At 44.1% G+C, this 6,244-nt stretch overlaps 1 protein-coding gene and 1 pseudogene across 1 annotated transcript in view; both read right to left on the bottom strand.

Moving 5' to 3' along the window:
- MICAL3 (microtubule associated monooxygenase, calponin and LIM domain containing 3) overlaps positions 1-6,244 on the bottom strand; it is a 266,794-nt gene that overhangs the window by 178,193 nt on the left and 82,357 nt on the right. The window contains 1 exon segment of the mRNA XM_006752758.2: positions 5,667-5,784. The gene's annotated coding sequence lies outside the window, so the exon portion shown is untranslated.
- Positions 3,214-4,538, bottom strand: LOC102751360 (annotated as a pseudogene).

The following is a 6,244-nucleotide window of genomic DNA, read 5'->3' as shown; positions in this document are numbered from 1 at the left end:
GAGTCTCAGTGTGCTTTTCTCTTTCCTTCTAGTTGTAGAATTTCCACTCAGCCAGCCTTCCTGTGGTTCTGGATGATGTCCGTTTTGTCTTTTAGTTGTATTTTTCAAGTGGTTGTGTGAGGCAATTTCAGGTGTTTACCTATGCCACCATCTTGGTTTCTCCAAGACGGTAATTCTTTACCCAAAATACACTGACTTGGCTTCTCCTCCCAAATATATCACTTAACTCAACAACCCCTTTAGCTTTGGATATAAAAACTACACTATTAAGAAACTTCCAATATCTACCCGGCTAAGAATCCAATAAGGAGTGGAATTAACTGGAATTCATCTCCAATTTCCCCTAAATAAAAGTTGATTCTAGGTAGACGTAACAGAAAGAGAAATATTTTAAAGTTCCTCTAAAGAGTCCATTCTTTTTCTTACAAATCAAGGCTTATCTTAGAAATGACAGTCAATAGATGGCTGTAGGGACAGGAAAAAAACAAGTGTTTGTCCAAAGGCAGAAGGGTGACAGGTCATAACTAAGGACTAGAAACAAAGGTCCTAGAGTGTTTGCTCTGCCAAGGGCCCTCTCTGTGGATATTTCTGTAGCTTTATTTGCTGTTCTGGCAAGCAGACAGCACTCTGCAAGCCACATGCATACCCTACCTGTGTTCATCATTAACTTTAACTCCACCAGAGTCACAATGTTTGGAAAGCTTTAATACACCTGGTCTAATCTCTCTGCCTTGTGTCAAGAAAGAAAATGATTTGTTGTTGTTGTTCCTAAGTAGCAGCCACCTTCCACTCCTTGCCAGAATTGGAGCACTCGGTACTATAATTTTCTTGCTAAAACCAACACATTAAAGATCCTACAATATGTGTTTCCAAAAGCCCTTCCCCCTGTCATAAGGCCCACTTTATGCTCACACCTCCCTAAAAGAGTCTCACACTTTTGTTTTCAGAGAAGCATTTGCCTATGTAGGCTAACACCTTTTGGTTGGCTATCGCCCACTCTGTTTGAAATAAATATTCACTTCCAAAGAGTTGTTAACCACCACAGAGTACAAATCAAATGCCAGCACAGATGAACACCTCCACTAATAAGTGGCCCCTAACCCTTCTGTTGATATAAGACACTTTGAAATTTACAGGTTTCGGCCACAGCTCCCAGACAGCTGAGCAAGGGCCTGCTTCCGAGCGGCAGGCAAGTATTAAGTGCCCAGCTGAAGGGATTTCAACCTGCGGGTCACTAATGACAACAGATAAATAGAGGTAAGTTGTTTCCTGGAACAATGTGACAGGCACCCAAGGTAAGACTACACTAGAGTTATTCCCTTGGGCTGCCTCACTTTTCCTACTTTGCAAGCCAAATGACAGCAGTGGGAAGATACTCAGGGTGGAACAGTTGTTCTGTAGATCTACAGACTCAGATGTCTCATTTATCAAAGGGACTCATCTGGCATTCTGATTCACTCTTAGAGCAGCTGGGGAAAATTGAAGGGCCATTCCTGTTATCTCCCTCATTTCCCTCATTCCTGAAAGTCAAACCTTGATCATGCCCTAAATGAACAACCTCTGTGTATGCTATATCCCGATATCCTGGGAAAATCAACATTCATAATCATAGGAACCTACCGACTAGGAAACATGGCTGGAAGGTATCAGAAATCCTGGGGACTGAAACCCAACATGTGGAAGGAAGGGATAAGAGAAGTGAGGAGCCTGAGTAGGCAAGAGGAAGAAGAGATGAATGCCAGGTTTCCAGGGCATCAGTGCAATTTCTACCAGTTGACAACATCCTGCATGCTCTGTCCTGTAGCAGCTGACTGCTGACTCAGAATTTGAGCACATCCTTTGGCAGTGGAGGAAAGTGCTGGAGAGGCTGTCTATAAAGTAAATGCATGAGCAGTGTTTATGTTTCTATTTACAACAGAAGCAAAAAGTCAGTTGTCACTGACTCATGGCTGCTTATGTGAACACTCAGTCTCTAGCTCTTAGAATAAATGGGTGGTTATTTGTGGGACGGGGGAGAATTATACTTAAAAATAGAAAAAGAAAAAAGAAACAAAACAACAAAGTAAGAATTATACTGTAAGAGTATAAAATCAGAGTCAAGTTCAGTCAATTTTCTCCCTAGCCACTGCACCATTAAACCAGGCAATGTGCAAAATCTTTGAATCTTATTTTAAATATTAAATGCTTCTTTCCCAGCTCATTCAGTCAGAAATCTGACTTGTCTAAATAGATCTTAGAAGTAGTCATATAGGAAGCATATTTTGGAATATCACTGGGAGGGAATTTAGATGATAAATGCCTTCAGATTATAAAGAGTATGTCTCTGAAACAAGGGCTGTTCAGGTCACTATCATCTGTGGATGGGGATACTGAGGCCCTCCGCTCAGGGGAGCAATGGGCTACTGAATCAGATCATCTAGGAATAAGATTGCTTGTTGCCTTCCCAGCTCCTGTACCAACAGCTTCTCATCTCTGTCTTTCACAGAGATAAGGTTCACTGGGTACCTAGGAAGAGAGCTCAAAATACAATAAGGAAAGCAATCTTCCTCATATATTCTTAATTCTCTAGTTTCTGAGGTATTCCACCCTCAGCTCTTTCCTGATTTTCCGTTTCATTTAACACCAAACTAACACTCAGTAGGATGCCTAGGTAATGGGAAAACAGCCCCACCCTCACCTGCATGTCCCTTCCATTCTACTGAGCTGCTCTTTAACCATCAGAGCTCCTTAGAACCTGCATTTCTACAAGGACAGAGCTGCCTGGGGGACCAGGTCTCTGGAGCTACGACCTGACATACAGTGGAAATGTACTGTTTCTGTGGAGTTGATGAGGGGAACAGAACCCCATCTCAGGTTTCTATATAAGAACCCAGCAGCCCCATACTGGACCAATCCTGGGGCAATGCATTAGCTTTGGCCTATGTGGCTGGGGGAGTGGAGGAGAATGGAGATATGTGACAGAGGAGATTCCTAATATGCTACCAAAAAGTGGTATCTGGCAATGTTATGGTCAACCTGGGCAGGGAGTGATATTCTTCCTTTTAAAATCTGACAGCAATAAAATTTGTAAGTATTCTCCCCCCTACCCCCTGCTCCCCAATATGAACACAAACCAGTAAAAAAACAAAACAAAATTTCAGGACCAGAGCTGATAGAGTAGAGACAAATGAGTGACACAAAAATGGAAATGACCTATGGTGGGAAGACAGAGATGAGTGCCATAAATACTGAGGGACACTAGAAGTACTAGGCGAGACGGGGTGGCATCAGTGGCTACATGGCTCTAGGCCCTGGCCCTCCAGGTGCTTCACTTGGGGTCCTGGGTCTTGGACTCCTCCTCATGGTCTTCATATATCTCGCCCTTCTTCTGGGCCATGGTGTCCTGGTACTGCTGGTACTCGGACACCAGGTCATTCACGTTGTTCTTGGCCTCAGTGAACTCCATTTCATTCATGTCCTCAACCATGTACCAGTGCAGGAAGGCCTTGTGCCAAAACATGTCTGTGAACTGCTCTGAGATGCATTTGAATAGCTCCTAGATGGCTATGCTATTGCTGATGAAGGTGGAGGACATCTGGAGCCCATGGGGCAGGATGTCACACATAGCCATCTTCACATTGTTGGGGATCTACTCCATGAAGTAAGCAGCTGTTCTTGCTCTGGATGGCCATCATCTGCTTGTCCACCTCCTTCATTGACATGCAATGCGATCATGGAAGACAGTGGGCACGGTCAGGTAGTGGCTGTGGCAGAGGTTGCAGGCAGCCATCATGTTCTTGGCATCGAGCATCTACTGGTTGAGCTCAGGCACTGTCTGGGCCCCGTCTTGCTGGCTGCACTGGACGGTGAGCTGGCGAAGCCAGGCATTAAGAAGTATAGGTGGGGCCTGGCTGGCATGGCTTGTGGTTGACCATCGACCTATGAACTAGGAGGTCATGGTTCAATTCCTGGTCAGGGCACATGCCCAGGTTTCAAGCTCGACCCCTAGTAGGGGGCATGCAGGAGGCAGCCAATCAATGATTCTCTCTCATCATTGCACAGGTCTCTGTTCAGCTGGCCAGGAAGGAGCTGGTGACTCTGCTCATGAGGTCCCTGTAGGTGGGCATAGCCAGCTTGAGGGTGCTGAAGCAGATGTCATAGATGGCCTTGTTGTTGATGCAGGATTTCTTGTAGGTGTTCTTTACCAGCTGGTGGATGGACAGCATGGCGTTGTAGGGCTTCACTACTGTGCTTGATACTTTGGGGGAGGGCATCACACTGAAGGTGTTCATGATGTGGTTGGATACTCCTTGTGCATCTTGATGATGACAAGTGTGCCCATCTAGACCCCATGCCCTCATCCAGTGGGATCATCTGGAAGCCCTGCAAGCATTCACAATTCTCATGCCCATTCTGCACCATGTCCAGGACAGTCTACAAGCTTAGCACCCTTCATGGAGTGACCCTTGGCCCAGCTATTGCTGGGGCCCACTCTGACCAAAAATGAAGTTGTCAGGCCTGAAGAGGTGCCTGAAAGCCCCAGATCAAACACCGTCCATGGTTCCAGGCTCTAAGTCCATCAGGATGGCCCAAGGTACATACTTGTAAGAGGAGGCCTTGTTGTAGTAGACACTGATGCACTCCAACTGCAGGTCCAGTCCCCCATATAGTTGCCACTGGGGTCTATACTCTGCTCATTGCTGATGACTTCCCAGAACTTGGCCCTGGATCTGGTTGCCACATTACCTGGCCTGGATGTGCATAATCTCCCTCATTCTCCATGCTGTGGGGGGTAGCTGTGGGAAGCAAGGCAGGGGTGTCTGGTATTTGAATAAGAGCAACTAGCAAGAACATAGCATAGCACTTTTGTTATGAATTCTCATACAACCTTACTCTTGGTTGTGGAATGGCCCTCTATAGAGGGCTCTGAGATGAGCTTGGACCACATTGGCCCTGAGTTCTCTTCCAAGTTTCCAATTCTGAAAGACACTGGTATAACCCTATGCTAAATCTTCTCTAACTTTTTATTTTACTCTCTTTGCTAACAACTTATTTCTTTTCTTTTTGTCTTTGTTTTTTTTCTTTTTTAACAACCTATTACTTCACAACAGAGAAATGAAGTGAATCAGAAATGAAGTGATCTCTGCTTTGTGATTGTCACCAAGTCAGAACCAAACACCCAGTAAACATAATGGCTGATGCTGTTGCCCCAGAAAACCTGGAGAAACAAGAAGTCAAAAAGAGCACTGCAGAGCCAAGTGTCATATAAATAGTTTCCTCATCTATGAAATAAATCACAAGAATTAAGGTCATGGATATAAATTATTTAGCAGTACCAGGTACATAGCAAGTGGTAGTATTGTTACTACTATCTAGTAGTTTATCGTCCCAGCAACAAAAGGTCTAAATAAATGGCCACTTAAAGAACAGAATGAGAGAGCTCAGATATGTGTTTTCTGAAGCAAAGAAAAATGTTTTTAAAACTTCCTTTGTCCCATCATCACGCTTTACCCTTTCCATTCCATCTGTTCTGAAAGGTGTGGCATTGGGTGGGAGGGGCTCAAGAAATAAGATCTATGTTAATAAGTTCCTGCCAAACTTAGATGTTAAAACAAGAAAAAGGACTTTCATCAATAACAGCAAAAATAACTAAGATACGAACAAGTTATGAGCTGTTAGATCCATACCTCATCTCATTGAATCTTCACCATAGCCCCATGAGGTAGAATCTATGGGAAGACTGCAGTTTAAAGAAGCTGAAATGTCACACAGTAAGAAAGCAGTGCCGCCATGTTTTGCTACCACCTGAGAACACACAGAGAGAAATAAAAGCACATCAGGATGCATGCTCCAAGCCCCTTGCTGCCTGAGAGACAGAATCTGTAGTCAATAAATCACAGACAGACCTTGTCTGCTAGGAAGATAACTGCCCAGTTATCAATGGATATATAGTTTCAAGTAAATTTAGGAAAGACACACAATACAGGATTATTTTTTCTTCTCATGATTTATCCCTACATCTGCTCCTTTGAAATGGAGACTTTTCATAAATAAAAGTAAAGGTGGTCTTGTTTCAAAGTAATTCTTCCTACTTGCTGCTGAAAGGCAACTGAAACCCATCTCATCTGTCTTCTCTCCTATGACAAGGAACAGACAACTATCCACATGCCTACCTGAAGCAACCATCACTTGTATACCTGATCCCATCCCCCATTTTCTTCCTCAACCACACTGCCTCTTCATTGGTCCCCTTCTGCAGCAATCC

This window comes from Myotis davidii, unplaced genomic scaffold (genome assembly GCF_000327345.1).
Source record: "Myotis davidii unplaced genomic scaffold, ASM32734v1 scaffold830, whole genome shotgun sequence".
In the NCBI taxonomy this organism is placed as follows: Eukaryota; Metazoa; Chordata; class Mammalia; order Chiroptera; family Vespertilionidae; genus Myotis; species Myotis davidii.
Note: the sequence above shows the minus strand (reverse complement) of the source record. Positions and strands in the feature narration are given on the sequence as shown.